Raw genomic sequence first — 15,600 nt, forward strand, 5'->3', positions numbered from 1 at the left:
CGACTAATACTTATCCCTCAATCGCTGCCTTTAGTCACACACCAGCTGGACATTGAGGCAGTGGAACCCCTTTTGGTTCTAGTATAGAACAGAATTGACATGAGGTGCTCACAAAGCAGTGTGTGTGCAGTCAGTGGTACACTGAAGCATGAGGAAGCCTGCAATCCTGGTGAAACTGTCTGTTCACTCTGCCTGCTTGACTCTGGTACAAGGGAATGAAATGTGTTTAGCTCTCTTGCATAGATTCTCACTGACTTACCTTACGCTACAGCGGATGGCAAACTGCAAGATGTTGCAAATATCTGCAGCTGCAGCCTTGAAGGAAACAGACCCATCAAAGTTCATTGCTTCAGTCACCTTGACAACCACTGGCAATGCCATTCTCGCCCTGCTCTGAGGCAGCAGTGCGGCTGCAGCAGCTCCAGATTTCACATAATATTCCTGGCTGATGTTCAGGAAGGAGAATTTTCCCTCTGAGCCTCCTGCACACACATGGCCTTCTGATGAGAGTCCTTCTCCCTCTCTTCATGCTCCTCCCACTTCCAGCAGCTCCTCCTGCTCTGCGTGACCTCTGCTCATCTCCAAATATGCGTTTGCTATATTCTAAGGTGAATTCCTGGAATTGCATCCACTGGCCACAACCTCAGCAATTGCTTTCCCAATAATGGCCAGGGCAGCCGTGCCTGTCACTCTCCGGTTGACTCCTGTTGCCTCCTGTTGTGCCTCGCCTTGTCCTGCATGAGAGATGTAAGTGTGTCAGTGAATGTGTGAAAGCTACTTGGCTGATGTGGCCATCCTGGTTAAATAACTGGCAATGTGTGAAAGTTTTGAGATCCAGGTGTGAGTCTTGCAGCAGTCCTAGATGTGTGAGGGTGACGTGAAGTTCTGAATGTTAGATATGAGTTACGATTGATACAGATTGTCAGTAGGTAAATGATGTGGGGATGGTGAACTGAGCAGTAAGTGAGACTCACTGGTAGTGCTGTAAGTAGAATATGGCATTTGAAGTTGCATTCACTGACCTTGACCATTCATGGGAGGCCATTGACCCTCTCGTAACAGTGCATACAGGTCCTTGGGGCTTGGTTCCTGGCACTGGTCTGCATGACTATCTGCTCTCACTGCCTTTTGCCTGTGGGCTGAATTTTCCCCCCATCGAGGGGAAGTTAATGGGTGGGCACGTGCGGGTGCGCTTCTGATCGGTTCCCTCAATTGGAGGCACGGCGCCATTTTTCGTGGGTGGGTCAATTAAGGCTCGCCCAGCGTGACGTCCGCATGGAAGCGCTATGCACTCCCTGTGCGGGCGGGGGGGTGGTGGGGAATGCTTAAAATCGAGAGTGCGCTCTCTCGCGCATGCACACAAAAGTGCGCACTCATCTCTCTGAGGCTAAGTGCTGCCTCAGGGAGATCGGCTCTACTTTCAAAAATATTAAAAATAGAAAAAAAAAATTCCCTTACATGTCCCCCTCATGTGGCTATGTCCAATGGGTTGGGAATTGTTCATAATTTCCAAAAAAAAAACTTTATTAAAATTTTTAAAACCCTACGTGAAACCTCATCCTGCCTGTGGGTGAGGTTTCATGTTTTTTCTACTTCCCGCTGGGGCTCCCGGCCTGCCCGCCAACCTTAAGGTCCACTAATTACTTTAATTGCTTTGTTAATGGCCTCAATTGGCCATTGACAGGTCGGCGGGCACACAGCTCTTTTTGCTGCGCTCCCGCCTTCCTGAAAATTTAAATGGGGCGCGGTGACATTGGGAGTTCCGCCCGACGTCACCGCGCGTCATTTTATGCGTCGGCGAGGGGGCCCCGCCCCCCCGCTCGCTGATGGTCAAATCCAGCCCTGTGTGCCCAGAGGGCCACCTAACCCCACTGCAGATACGGTACGCCTCTCCCACTCTTCACCCCCTTCACCAAGGCCTCCAGTGCAGTGTTGGAAAACCTTGGAGCCTATTGTCTGTCATGTTGTGCTGTATCTCACTCTTTGCAGGTTCAGCATGATCCCCAGCACCAGCCGCAACACAATTCATTAAGAGTTTCAGGCTAAAACTTTAAGTGCAGTCATCAAGTTTCTATTTTGCCCCACCGCCCCCAGCCCACTGGTGCTTACAGCCAATGAAAAGCATAATTCATAGTTCACGCTGGCCGCAAGCACCAATCAACAAATGAACAGGCAGCACAAAATTGGCCTGTTGCCTGCTCTACATTGAACGGCCATGGGTTAATTGCATCATAATCTCTGCGCCCATTTTGGGGGCTGTACAATACACACCCCCTCCCCCCTCACCAACTCTTTAAAATGCCCAAGGGCTTCAAAACAATCCTGGTGAATAGCAGCAGCTGTGTTAAGGCTACAATGAGAGTCACAAATTCTGATCTATGAAGAGGGTGGCATTGGTTTGGCAAAGCTGCCTGTCTGATACAGAAATATTTGAACTTGTCTGAAATGCTTGAAAATAATAAATGCAAAGTTTTTGTCCAAAAGCAAATGACGATCAAAGAGGAAAGGCTGGTTGAGTGCGGAACTAGGTTTCACTGTTGCTGGGAAGTTGGATGTTAGTTGATTTAATGAATTTTTTGGAATAAGATATTTTTGGCTAAGTTGTTGACTTAAGGATTTTGCAAGCAACATCAAGGAACTGCAGCTTGCCAGAGATTGAGGTGGTCGAGTTGAAAATAACACCCCGTTAATTAAGTTGAGATCCTTCTTAGATGATAAATCTGGTAACAAAAACAGAAAAAAAGCTGGAGCTATTCAACAGGTCAAGCAATGTGGAAAAAGCAAGAACCAGTCGACACTTCTAGCCCATGGATACTTCCTTAGGGCTTGAGGAAGGGTCTTAAAGGCTTAAAACATGAAGTGGCTGCAGTTTTAACACAGATTCTGCCAGATCAGTGTTGTAGGGTGTTGGCTACAGTTGGGTAGGCCTGAAGAAGTTTTCGTAGTCATGTGTAGCTAAACTGTAAGTCTTTATTAACTACTAGAACTAAGCACAAACATACAGTAAAGAGTTCAAGCCAGGAGCTGTCTCCATGCTTGCTGCTGCACACGTTTCTGTCCAACACTCAACTGACCCTAGGTGCGGGTCATGTGCCCCTTGCATTACTGTGTGGGGCGGTACTGTACTCAGTCCCACATTAACCCTATATGTGCCAGACTCTCATATTACAATCTGCTGAGTATCTCTCTATTTTTCCATTTCTGTTCCCATATTTCCAGCATCTGCAATGTTTTACATTTTTTTAGCTGATAAAGTTTGTGTTTGTTATCCTTAGGCTGAATAGGAAAGCATATCGCTTATAGTTCTGCAGTTAATCTGGTAAGAGTCCATGTGTGGAGTTGAATAAAACAGCAACTTATATTTATATAGCACCTTTAAAGTAATTAAAGGTGCCAAAATGCCTCACAGGTGAATTACACCCAGCCACATAAGAAGATATTAGGCCTGATGTCCAAAAGAGATAAGTTTTAAGGAGCGTCTTAAAGGGAGAAAGTGAAGGAAAGAGGCGGAGAGGCTTAGGGAAGGGATTCCAGAATTTAGGGCCTAGGGAATTGAAGACACAGTCACCAATGGTGGAGCAATTAAAAGTGGGTTACTCAGGAGGCCAGAATTGGAGGAGCGCAGATATCTCGGAGGGATGTAGGGCTGGAGGAGATTACAGAGATAGGGAGGGGTAAGGCCATGGAGGGATTTGAAAACAAGGCTAAGAATTTTAAAATCAAGACATTGCTTGACCGGGAGCCACTGTAGGTCAGCAAGCACAGGGGTTATAGGGGCCTTGGCGTGAGTTCAGACACAGGCAGCAGATAGCAAAACTCTTGTTGGATGATAAACTGAAGGATAACTAAAATTGGACCTCTAAAGAGAGACAAAAATGTGACAAGCAGAAGGTGGCTCTTCTCCCCAATGGGTGCAGCAGATGTCCCAAACATGGACGTTTTAATGATATCACCGAAAGCTTGGAGTAATTTGCTTGAAATGTGCAACTTCTTATGACCTTCCCAAGTGTTAGCAATTATCTATGGGTTTTTGATAGGGCTTCTAATTACCTTTGATGCTCTGACAGATATAAATGACTTTGTTGGCCAGTATGGCCTCAGACCAAGAGACCTATGGAATGATTTAGTAGCTTGGAGCCAAATAGCAGTCAACATTTTTGCCAATAGAATTTAGTCAAGCATCTATTAACAATAGGAACAGCACCTTTTCACCAAATTATTTACTAATTACCATGTCAGTCCCAATGATAGTTTCAGTTGTGCCCAGATGTTGAATACCATGTTAAAAAGTAGTAATCAGGACCATTTACACCACAGTAAAGCATTTGGATCATGCCTCCGTTTCTACACATTGTGTCTCATCAGTGTCACGTTCACTGTGAATATTTGCGTCTCTGCCTATATCATATGGCTGACAGATAATGATATTGTGCAGTGGGAGCATATGGTAACATATTAGAATGTGAAGTAACTGTATGTTGTTACTCACGGAACATTTTTGGCTCTTCTTAAAATTGCCATAAATTAACTTATTTATGTGGTTAGGGAAAGGAAACCTTTCAGCGATGTTTTGAAAGTAAGTATTTTTCTTTTGTGTTAGGGATACGCTGTAGATAAATAAATTAACTTGAGCCAAATCTCAGTTGAAACATAGGGACTCAGGAGTATAATTTAGAAGTGTATTTTCTGTACTAAATTAGTTATGTGGTAACCAGTCCACTTATTTCAGATGTAACACTACACTGAATAGGGTCTGTCCAAATGACTGCATTTCATTTAGTTTTAGCTGAGATGTAGTTTAACTCAGAAGCTTATTAGATTATGCAAATGTTTACCAAACATGTCATTTGACTTTTTCTAATTAAGCATTTGCCCTGAATGCACCATTAGCTGTGCTAAAAGTCAAGACTAAGCATAGTTACAATCTATGAAAGGCTGCTGCCTTAATCTTTAGTCCTTTTTTATTTCCACACGGATGCACATCATTGTGCAGATCTGGACAAAACCTTTGACCTGATGTGGCGAGCGGACAAAATCTGTGCTGAATCCCATAACTGTTATGGTAATTGGGGGGAATGCCGCGTTGCAAGCCTGCTTTTAAAAGGATGAACAATGCTTTTGGAGCTTTCTCGAGAAAGGCTGACATTTGACGAGCAAATATTTCATTCAGCAATGCCTGAATGGTAAAAGCAAAGTGTTGAGCTCCATCCATGATGTGTGAACATGATTCACATGGCAGATTTGTTCTTAAACTAGTTGCTGCTTGGCGAGGTGAACATTTGCTTAAAAAACCCATTTCAATCCCCCTTTTTCAGTGAACAAAATGAGCGACAAATGAAAATCCCCAACAACAAATAAAATGCGGCCTTGCTTTTAATGAAGGGTGTTGGGATGGGAGGAGGGGAGAACGACGCTCCAGTAGGCTACAGCAGAGCAGAGACAGAGGGAAAGAATGAAAAGGTAGATAAGTAAGCTAAGGGGAAACTGTCCTTCGGGTAGTCAACAAAAACGCAAAGGATTTGCTTGGCGTTCAAGATGGCCAGAGGTAGAAAATAGTTCGGCCTGGCAAGCTAGCAAATACAATAATTCAACATTAAACAATGATGTGCCTCCTCTCACTCATCCTGGATCAATTTCTCAGTACAGATTTGTAAAAGTTATTGCAGTGATACAGATCCCAAGGAAGGGCTGCAATGCGCCAGAAACACTGGCCGGGGTTTTCCGTGCCCACCAGCGTCGGGTGATCGTCCATCGACAGGAAAACACACCGACGTGTTTCACCACAGCACATAAGCAACGTGCACTTGGCGGGTTGCACTTCGCTTGGGGCTTCACGGCTTGTTTGCCAACCTTGCTTCGGGCAGCACTCTCAGTCATTAGCGCCAGGTTCACAGGCAGCACCACGTCACTGTTAGAGGGGCTCATAGGTAGGTCTCTACCTACCAGACCAGCCATATGTGGGCAGCTTTTCAATGGCTGCAGGGCTAGGGCTTGCTTGGGGAAGAGGGAGAAGTGGCCTCTGGCAAGGGAAGAGGCTGCAGGGTGACGGCTGCACTGGGGAAGGAGGTATCCCAGGTTGTGTGTTGATCTGTGCAAGTGGCCTCAAGAGGGTGAGGGCTGAGGAGACAGTCTCCAGAGGAGATGAGGCCAGATGGACTTGTGAGGGTATGTGTGTGGGAATGAGTGGTGATGTCCCTTGAGCTGGCAGTGAGTGAGATGCCAGTGAGTGTGTGGGGGGCTTGTGAGTGTGTAAGTTTAGAGTGATGAGATGGTTGCCTTATCCTGGTGGCACGGATGAGATCATTCATCCTCTTTCTGCACTAGATGGCCAACCTCTTCTGTGCACATTGGCTCTGATCACCACTGCCACCACCTCCCAAGCCTGATTGGTCATGCCGCTGCCCATCTTGCTGCCAGAGCGGGGGCAGAGGACATCACAGCGGGCCTCCGCAGTGTCCAAATGGCATTCCAGTGACGCGTCACTAAACCTGGGGGCTGCTGTCTTTTTGCCTTTCGTGGACATCTTCCTGCTGTAGTCGTGGGCTGGAAGCCCTGAGATGTGTGCGCACGGCTGGACTTTAAATATGGTACCCGGCGTGATGAAGCAGCGAGGTGATGGGGTGGTGGGTGAATGAGAGCCCGGCTGCCACCAAAACAGCGTGTTTCCTGGTAATGCATAACTGATGTGATAGGTTTGGGACCATACGGCGTTAAAACCTGCCATTGCGTCCAACAGGTAAAACATTGTTTTACCCGCCCGCTACCGCACTTAGTGCAAACCTGGGACGATTCTGCCCATTGTCGGCGCATTTCAAGATAGGCCAGAATCTTCTGCCCCTGAGGCGAGGAACGAGGTGGCGGGCCTGAGAATTTGGTGGGTTGGCATCGGGACCGATACCCGGTGCCTTCCCACCTCCAGTGTAAGTAAGTTCTGGGCAGGAAGGCCCAATGGTTGACCTTCATGCCCTGCCCCCACTTGAGTCCCTTAAGTGGCCAATTAACAACCACTAAAGGGTCACTTCCTGCCTTCAGTGCAATGTTCCCAGCTTCCTGGTGGTGCTAGCCAGATAAAACTGTGCAGGGTGCATGTCAGCTGGAGGGTTGGGGGTTGGTCCCTCGATCTGCACTAACCTGTGGGGCATGGGGGCAGCCGCTGACCGCCAGAGATACCCCAAAGAAAGCGCTTCCCGTTATCCCCGGGTCGCTCCTCGATCCCGGGACTCCGGGGCGGGTGTTGTTCCAGCAGCAGCCATGGCCCCCTCCATGGCGCCGCCGAGCGCAAGAGCTACCAGCCTCTGATTGGACATCACCTTCTGGGGTCAACAGTCTGGAGGAAGGCCCGTTGCTTCCCACTTAACTGCCTGATGGGCAGACGTTACAGTGGGGCCTTCCTCCTCAGAGTCAGCACGGGTGCCTCGTCACTTTTATCAGGCAGCAGGCAAGACGCCCGCCAAGAATGGAAGATTCCGCCCGAGGAGTGGATTTTCAGTGGCGTTTATTTTGTATCAGCCCCAGGATTCAGGCTGTGAGAGAAATTGAGCCCATCTATAATATTACTATTCATTTTAAAGCTCTACACTAATGTAGCTATAGACAACGACAGCAATGGGTTCGAGTAGCAGGTCTTTGGTCCATCTAGACCACCAATCCACATGATCCCTCGGTTCCTCTCTTAATAACTCTTGACCCCACTTCTTGGCAAGAACCTGCTTAGTTTCCTTCTTGAAACTCATACAGCAGAATTTTACTCCTGGTGGGCAGGCATGTGCCCGGCCCGATTGGGTGTAAAATCGTGCGAGATGACGTCGGGCGAGTGTCCCGACTGGCTGCCCAAGGTGGGCGGCGGCTCTCCAGCTCCAAAGCATACATTTCAAAGCTCGTCATGGTTAGGAGGTTTAGAGGGCCCCCACTTGTCCTTGACCTCTCGATGTTGTTATGGCTCCTCTTCTCCTCAAAGGGCAGAGGGGCATTGACTAGTCCGCTCTCTACCTGGCCTGGCCAACCCCACCTGAGGAACACCTCGCAGGGCACATCTGAGTCATGGCCCTCGAGCCGCAAGGCACTCAGGTCAAGCAGCCAGGCCTCACCCCCTTGGCCAGCTCCAGCATCATTGACAGTTGGTTCTCAGACTCTAACACCCCTGAGCTCCAGGAGGGGTTGGCCAGACCTTAACACTTCTCCACACTGATCCATGCCAACTCGGTACTCACCCTACCTGAGCACAGCAGGTCGTTGAACCTTTTGCGGCACTGCACCCGCGTGCGCCTCACGACTTTGTGGCTGCTGACCTCGGCTTCCCCCTCCTCCCAAGATTTTTTGGTCTGATGCAGTGGCCTCCCCCTGCCGCCCCTGGGAACGAGGGTGTCCCGCCTGATCCCCACCTCCCCCATGAGGACCGCGAGGCACTCGTCCAAGAAATGGCGGGGGGGGAGGGTGGGGGGGTGGAGGGGGGGGGGGACTGGGTGCCCACCCGACCTCATGTCTCCAGCTGCTGTTGAGGCCATTGCTCCAGTCTCCAGACTAAAGAAAGATCCTCCCCTGGCAGCCTTCAGGGAGCTGCCTCTGCCAATTTTAATCCGCCCGCCGGGTTGCCCTTGGACCCAGTGCCCGACAGGACCCCACCCTCGCCCCTGCCCCTCACCCAGCTTCCCGACCATTGGGAAGACGCGTTTCACGCTGGGTGGGCTTTAATTGGCCGTGTCTGTAGGCTGATCGCGACCAGGGGCCTGTTTCCTGACTGCTCCTGGGCCGGCCAATCGCGCGCAGCGCCCGATGAGGGGAAAATTCAGGCCGTAAGGTTCCTTTTACCAAGGGTAAAGGTTTCCTGTGTTGATAAACTTTTCCACAAATTCAGTGGAAGGAAGACCCTCACACATTTCCTATTTTCTTTTGTTAGCCTTAATTTGTAAGTGCTTAAATTCTGAACGCAGTGAACTTTGACCCTTTCATAAGAAAAAAAATCAGAGTAGTCAATTTTTCTTCACATGCCGCTCCTTTAAGTCCTGTGATCAACTGTGTTGTCTTTCTCTGCTGGCCCTCCAGTAAGTGAATACCCTTTTTGTAACAGTGGGGGAGTGGGCAGGGGTGGGCACGGAGCTGATTGTGGTCACTGCCATTTTACACACAGGCGGGCCAGCGTAACGTGTGGCCGGTAGCGCTACCTGTGCGGGCAGGGAGAGGAGGGAAAGTCGGGGCCAACGCTCTTTCGCGCATGCGCGTGGGAGAGCGCAGAAATCTCCCTGAGGCACGGAGCTGCCCCAGGGAGATTGAATGGATGATAAAAGTTTTTTTAATAAATGTCACAGTGTCACATGAGCTGGGTCATGTTTGTGAACTATGGAAAATTTACTTAATTGTTTTATAAAACCTTCAGGGAGCCTCACCCCGCCCGTGGATGAGGTTTCCTGAAAAACGCGAAGGCCGCTTGGGGCTCTTCACCTGCCTAGGCTGGACGGGCAGCGTTCTTAACTAGTTTAATTACCTTTCTAATGGCCTTAACAGGCTGTTGACAGTTTGGCGGGCGCTCAGCTGCCTCTGGCGCGTGCCCACTGAACGGAATATCGAAATGACGCGCAATGACAGCGGGGCGCACGCCTGACGTCATCATGCGCCATTTTACGCGTCGACGTGTCGGGTCCGCCCCCGCACGCCGACGGCAATATTCTGCCCAGTGAGACAAAACCCACCAGCAATACTCCAGATGTGGGTTGACTAAGGTCAAATAGAGCTTTTAAAATGAGTTTTCTGGATTCATATGTTTATGTTTCTTGTCATGTATCTCAACATCGTTTGCTTATTTAATAGCCTGGGAACTCTGCACTGTTGGTTTTGGTGACCTGTGCATGCTAAATCCCCTTTTGTGTTCTAATCCTCAAGTACAGTCCCACTTAGCACATAATCCACATCAAGCCTCCCTCTGCCAGATCCCTTTGGTCTCACGTTTCTAGGTTTTAAATTGTATCTTTCATTTTCTCTGCCCACAGAACAAATTGATCAGGATGCTTTTGCACATGTGTGCATTGATATTCCTTATTTGGCACTGCTCCCACTGAAAATAGAAAAAGATTAATTATATTTGGTTGATCAGCTGGAATAAGAAACGTCTTGTGGTTCTATTGGCATTTTATTCCTTATTTTCTTTCTGATGCATTTAGTATTTGGCTGCGCCATGGGTAATTTTAATTCCGTGTTCACAAATATCCTCAAATGGAAGTGGGTTGAACAACGGGTTGAATTTTAGGGTGTGTAGAGGAGTGGGATAGGAGATGGGAGAGGGGAGAAGGGAGAACTGTGGGGTGGGGGTGGGGGGGTGGTTGGGGGTAGGTGGAGCACCCGTCACCTTCCAGTTGCCATGGCATTTTGCCAGCTGCAGGGAAGGTAGAGGATGGTTCTGCCAAGGGACCAATTGTGTCACTTAAGTGGCCAATTAAGGGCCTCTTCTTACTATCACTAGCATTTTATCAGCAGCGGGTCACATGGGCAGACCGCCAAGTGAACCCTAGCATTCTGCCTTTCGGTTCAGGGTTGGGTTGTAGGGGAGCGCTCCTGATCGGGCACTCTGTGGCCCATGGAAGGGCCCCTTAGTGGCAACGTCAACCCGTCATCATGTCATGAAAATATAATAATTCTCCATAATATTATTGTGATTTATTGTAGAGGTAGGCTAATAGTGGGGTTTGGATAGTTTCTCTGTGTGTATGTGTGAGTGTGTGTGAGTTAATTGAATTGGAGACAGCTAGCCTGGAGGCTTTGAGTTATCACAAAGAAGCCAGGTTTGAAATGCTAAATATGTAAACATGGCTGAAGTTTTAGAATATGAGGTGTTAGGAAAATTTGCATTTTTAGATAAATTAGGGTAGTTTGAATTTCAAAGAGATAGTAGGATATTACACCTAGCTAGAAGAAGCTAAACCAAACAGTGTGTTTATTTTTCCCAAAGGTTACTGATAATATGAACATCATAGGCTGAATTATCCCCCCGTTGGGGGGGAGGTTGATGGGTGTGTGTGTGCAGGCGCACTTCCGATCGGCGCTCCCGTTCGGAGGCGCGGCACCATTTTACGTGGGCATGCCAATTAAGGCCCGCCCAGTGTGATATCTGCACGGAAGTGCTATGCCCTTCCTGTGCGGGCGGGGGGGGTGGGGAATGCCTAAAATCGAGAGTGCGCTCTTATGCGCATGCACACGAAAGAGCGCACTCATCTCCCTGAGGCTAAGTGCTGCCTCAGGGAGATCGCCTCTGCTTTCAAAAATATTAAAAATAGAAAAAAAAATTTCCCTTACATGTCCCCTCATGTGACAATGTCACATGACTTGGGACATGTTCATAATTTCCAAAAAACTTTATTAAAATTTTTAAAACCCTACATGAAAACTCATCCCGCCCGTGGATGAGCTTTCATGTTTTTTCTACTTCCCGCCGGGGCTCCTGGCCTGCCCGCCAACCTTAAGGTGGACGGGCAGGACCACTTATTATTTTAATTGCTCTGTCAATGGCCTCAATTGGCCATTGACAGGTCGGCGGGCGCGCAGCTGATTTTGCTGTGTCCCTGCCTTCCTGAATATTTAAATGGGGCGCGGTGACGTCGGGAGTTCCGCCCGATGTCACCGCGTGTCATTTTACGCATCGGCGAGCGGGCCCTGCCCACGCTCACCGACGGTAAAATCCAGCCCTATGAAAAGATTTATATTATGAGAAAGGTAAAGTTCCAAAGACACATCGGAACAATGGAATTTGCATTAAAAAGGGAGAAACATGTATAAAGGAGAGAGGGCTATGTGTAAGAGGGGAAGGCATTCTGATATTTAGCACAAGAGTGAAAAGCCTCCAGCCTCTGGGCATCAAGTTGCTGTCTACAGGAACCTAAGCTGAGAAAACTCACTTTGAATTCTCCTGTCCAGGGTATTGTGTTGCTTTGCCTGAGTCTGTTTAAATCTATTTTTTACTGTTGCTTTAGCAGAGGTGTAACAGAGTGCCAGATTAATTAGGAGTTTTAGGAGCTATTATAGTAGTAATTTGTAGACCTATGTATGTGCTTAAAATCTTTTCTTTTGTTAATAAATGTTTAATTTAGTTTTCTAAAAACCTCTGAAGTCGTGGTGGTCTTATTACTTCTGAATTCAGGGCACTCACCTTGAGATAAAATACAAATTGCAAAACAGTTGTGACCACATGATTAAGTTTCCCTCGTGGATTTGATCGGCCTGGCGCACATCACCTGTCACGTCATAACAATCACCAAACACCCACCCTGTCTCATCAGGGCCTGCCTGACTGAAGAGCTATCAGCCCTCTGATTGGCTGGCAGCTTTTGGAGGTGGGATCTCATCCCTTAAAGGGATGGGGACACCAATGACAATTCATAAGTTACATGATGGCAAAAAATCCAGCCAAGTGTCCCCCAAATGGAAGAGGAGGCATTACCCAGGCTAAACCATTACCCATCATTAGGGCCACCAGCTCCCTGATTACAATCCAGCCCAATGATTTCAAATGGAACTAATGCACCAATATGCAAGAGCAGATCACATGCAGCAATAGCTTCCATTTGTTGATGTCTTTTGAGTAACAAAGGATCCCAAAAGGCTTAGCCATGGAGGATGGTGCTGTAGTGGTAGTGTCACTAGACTAGTAATCCTGAGGCCCAGGCTAATGCTCTGGGGACATGGGTTTAAATCCTGCCACAGCAGCTGGTGGAATTTAAATTAAATTAATTAAGAAAAATTTGGAATTAACCTCAAATTATCATTGTCGTAAATACCTATCTGGTTCACTAATACCCTTTAGGGAAGGAAATCTGCCATCCTTACCCGGTCTGGCCTACATGTGACTCCAGACCCACAGCAATGTGGTTGACTCAAAACTGGTCTCAACTAGGGACAGCCAACAAATGTTAGCCTTGCCAGTGATGCCCACAGCCCATGAACAAATAGAAAAAAGATCACACACTGAACATAAAATAGGAGTATTTATTTAGGTGGTTCTGGTTGGCTTTGCTTTGGAATAAAGTCTTGGAGACAAAGGAGACTAATGTCTCAATCCTTGCTACTTTTTTGTGAATGAGTCAAGAACAAGAGAAATAATTAAATATGTATGTATATATTTTAAATGATCAGTGCTTAATGGATATTACATGCTTTCTTATTACTACTTGTACATCCTTTTAGACATTTTATCTTCTTTTATTATTCTTGGGAGGCCTATAGGATCTGTTTTCTTTTCCTCGCAATATGTTTCCATCCCCCACCCTGAAGACACTGACTGACTGGGGCACAGTTCCAGATGAATGTCTAGTTTCCATTTCATACTGCTTCCATTATTCATATGTAATCTTTATTGTGAATGATGGCTGTCATGTTGTTATAATGATGTAAAGGTACCAATCACTCATAAGGGATTGGGTAAACACATTGTGGGTTCATTTATTTACATGAGGCACATGGGAATGTTTATACAAAGGTAGAAAGCTTGAAGACATCAGCAGCAGAGATGCGTATGTGTGCTCTGCTCAGAAGTGAAAGTGAAACTAATTGGATTGCATGACACACTTCCTTCTAGTGATGTAATGCTGCTATCCCTTAAAGGCATATTGCAACAATGGTAATGTCTTTAACTACAGGCTGAGTGAAGCATCACTGCTAAGTTTGACCCTTTCTAAACCTGGCAAACGTGTACCTTGCTGCTAATCGTTAGCTGGTTAAAAATGCAATGGGTACACACAGTAGAAGGAAGTGAATAACATTGACTGTTCACAGAATTCAGTACCAGCTGCTTGCCTTTAATCACCAATTCCCTCATCTTCCAAGTTAATATAAAAATCAAACTGATATAAAATAATTACCCGGAGTAACTTACCCTCCCTGTAGGGCTTTAGGGGGTGACAGTGGCATAGTGGTACTATCACTGGGTTAGTAATCCAGAGGCTAAGCCTAGTGCTCTGGGGACATGGGTTCAAATCCCACCACAGGAGCTGGTGGTATTTAAATTCAATTAGTAAGTCTAGAATATAAAGCTAGTCTCAGTAATGGTGTCTATGAAACTCTCATCAATTGTCGTAAAAACCCATCTGGTTCACTAATGTCCTTTATGGAAGGAAATCTGCTGTCCTTACCTGGTCTGGCCTACATGTGACTCCAGACCTACAGCAATGTGGTTGGCTCTAAAGGGCCCTAGGAAGCCACTCAGTTCAAGGGCAATTAGGGATGGGCCGCAAATACTGGCCTTGTCAGCAATGCTCATATCTTGTGAAAAAGAATAAATTAAAAAAGCTTAAATTATTCTGTATGTAAATCACTTCAAAAACTTGAATTAGAAATAGTAGGGAGAGTGGAGTGAAGAGAATAAAAACATTTGACCTAACTAGTGAAAAATACCCATTTGTATAACTGGGCCATTCCTTTTGATTGCCCAGAGAGAATTAGCTGTTCTGCTGTAAACTGTGAAGCTGATTTGGAGAGATGGCTGTTTCTCTACAAGGTCATCTTGCTCCATGATTTTTGTGAAGTAATGCACCAATTTTTCATTTTTTAAGTGTCACTGAACGGTCTTGCATGAGTCACAACTGGAATGGTTGATTTAAGTTATTTTTCTGTAAAGGAATTGGGAAATGCTGAAAACTAATATTTTTAATGCCCAAGAGACTGAGCAAGTGGTAATTTGGCATAATTTTATGCTTGTGAATGATCAGTGCTTAATGGGTATTACATGCTTTCTTATTACTACTTGTACACCCTTTTAGACATCTTATCTTCTTTTATTATTCTTGGGAGGCCTATAGGATCTGTTTTCTTTTCCTTGCATTATGTTTCCATCCCCCACCCTGAAGACACTGACTGACTGGGGCACAGTTCCAGATGAATGTCTAGTTTCCATTTCATACTGCTTCCATTATTCATATGTAATCTTTATTGTGAATGATGGCTGTCATGTTGTTATAATGATGTAAAGGCACCAATCACTCATAAGGGTAAACACATCATTATGGGTTCATTTATTTAGATGAGGCACATGGGAACGTTTACACAGAGGTAGAAAGCCATCAGAAGCAGAGATGCGTGTGTAGCACACACTGCTCAAAAGCGAAAGTGAAACTAAGACTGGATTGCATGACACACTTCCTTCTAGTGATGTCATGCTGCTATCCTTTAAGGGCATGTTACAACAATGGTAGGGTCTTTAACTACAGGCTGAGTGAAGCATCGCTGCTAAGCTTGACCCTTTCTAAGCCTGGCCCACGTGTACCTTCAGTAAGGATTAATAATCGAGACCAGGACAAAGGGATGTGACTGACTGCACAGTTCTAGGGCTGTGTACCTAAGGATAGCATCCTCCCACTGTTCCAGGTGGGATTGGAAAACATAACCTGGACTGGCAATTAATTCTAGGGACTTCTTGATCTTTATGGCTCAGCTGTTGACTGTACTAAGCTCTTGGCTGAGTTGGGGGTGCAGAGGCTATTAATCCTAAGTAATTTCTTTATTCTGACCTTAGTATTGCATACCCTGGGAGGGCATTGTTTAAGAAAAAAAGGTGAATGCAACATTGTAGAAAAGGATCGCTGTAGTGTGACAATAACACAAGAGTAAAATATAGCAGAAACT

This window comes from Cetorhinus maximus, chromosome 18, assembly GCF_964194155.1.
Source record: "Cetorhinus maximus chromosome 18, sCetMax3.hap1.1, whole genome shotgun sequence".
Taxonomy (NCBI): domain Eukaryota; kingdom Metazoa; phylum Chordata; class Chondrichthyes; order Lamniformes; family Cetorhinidae; genus Cetorhinus; species Cetorhinus maximus.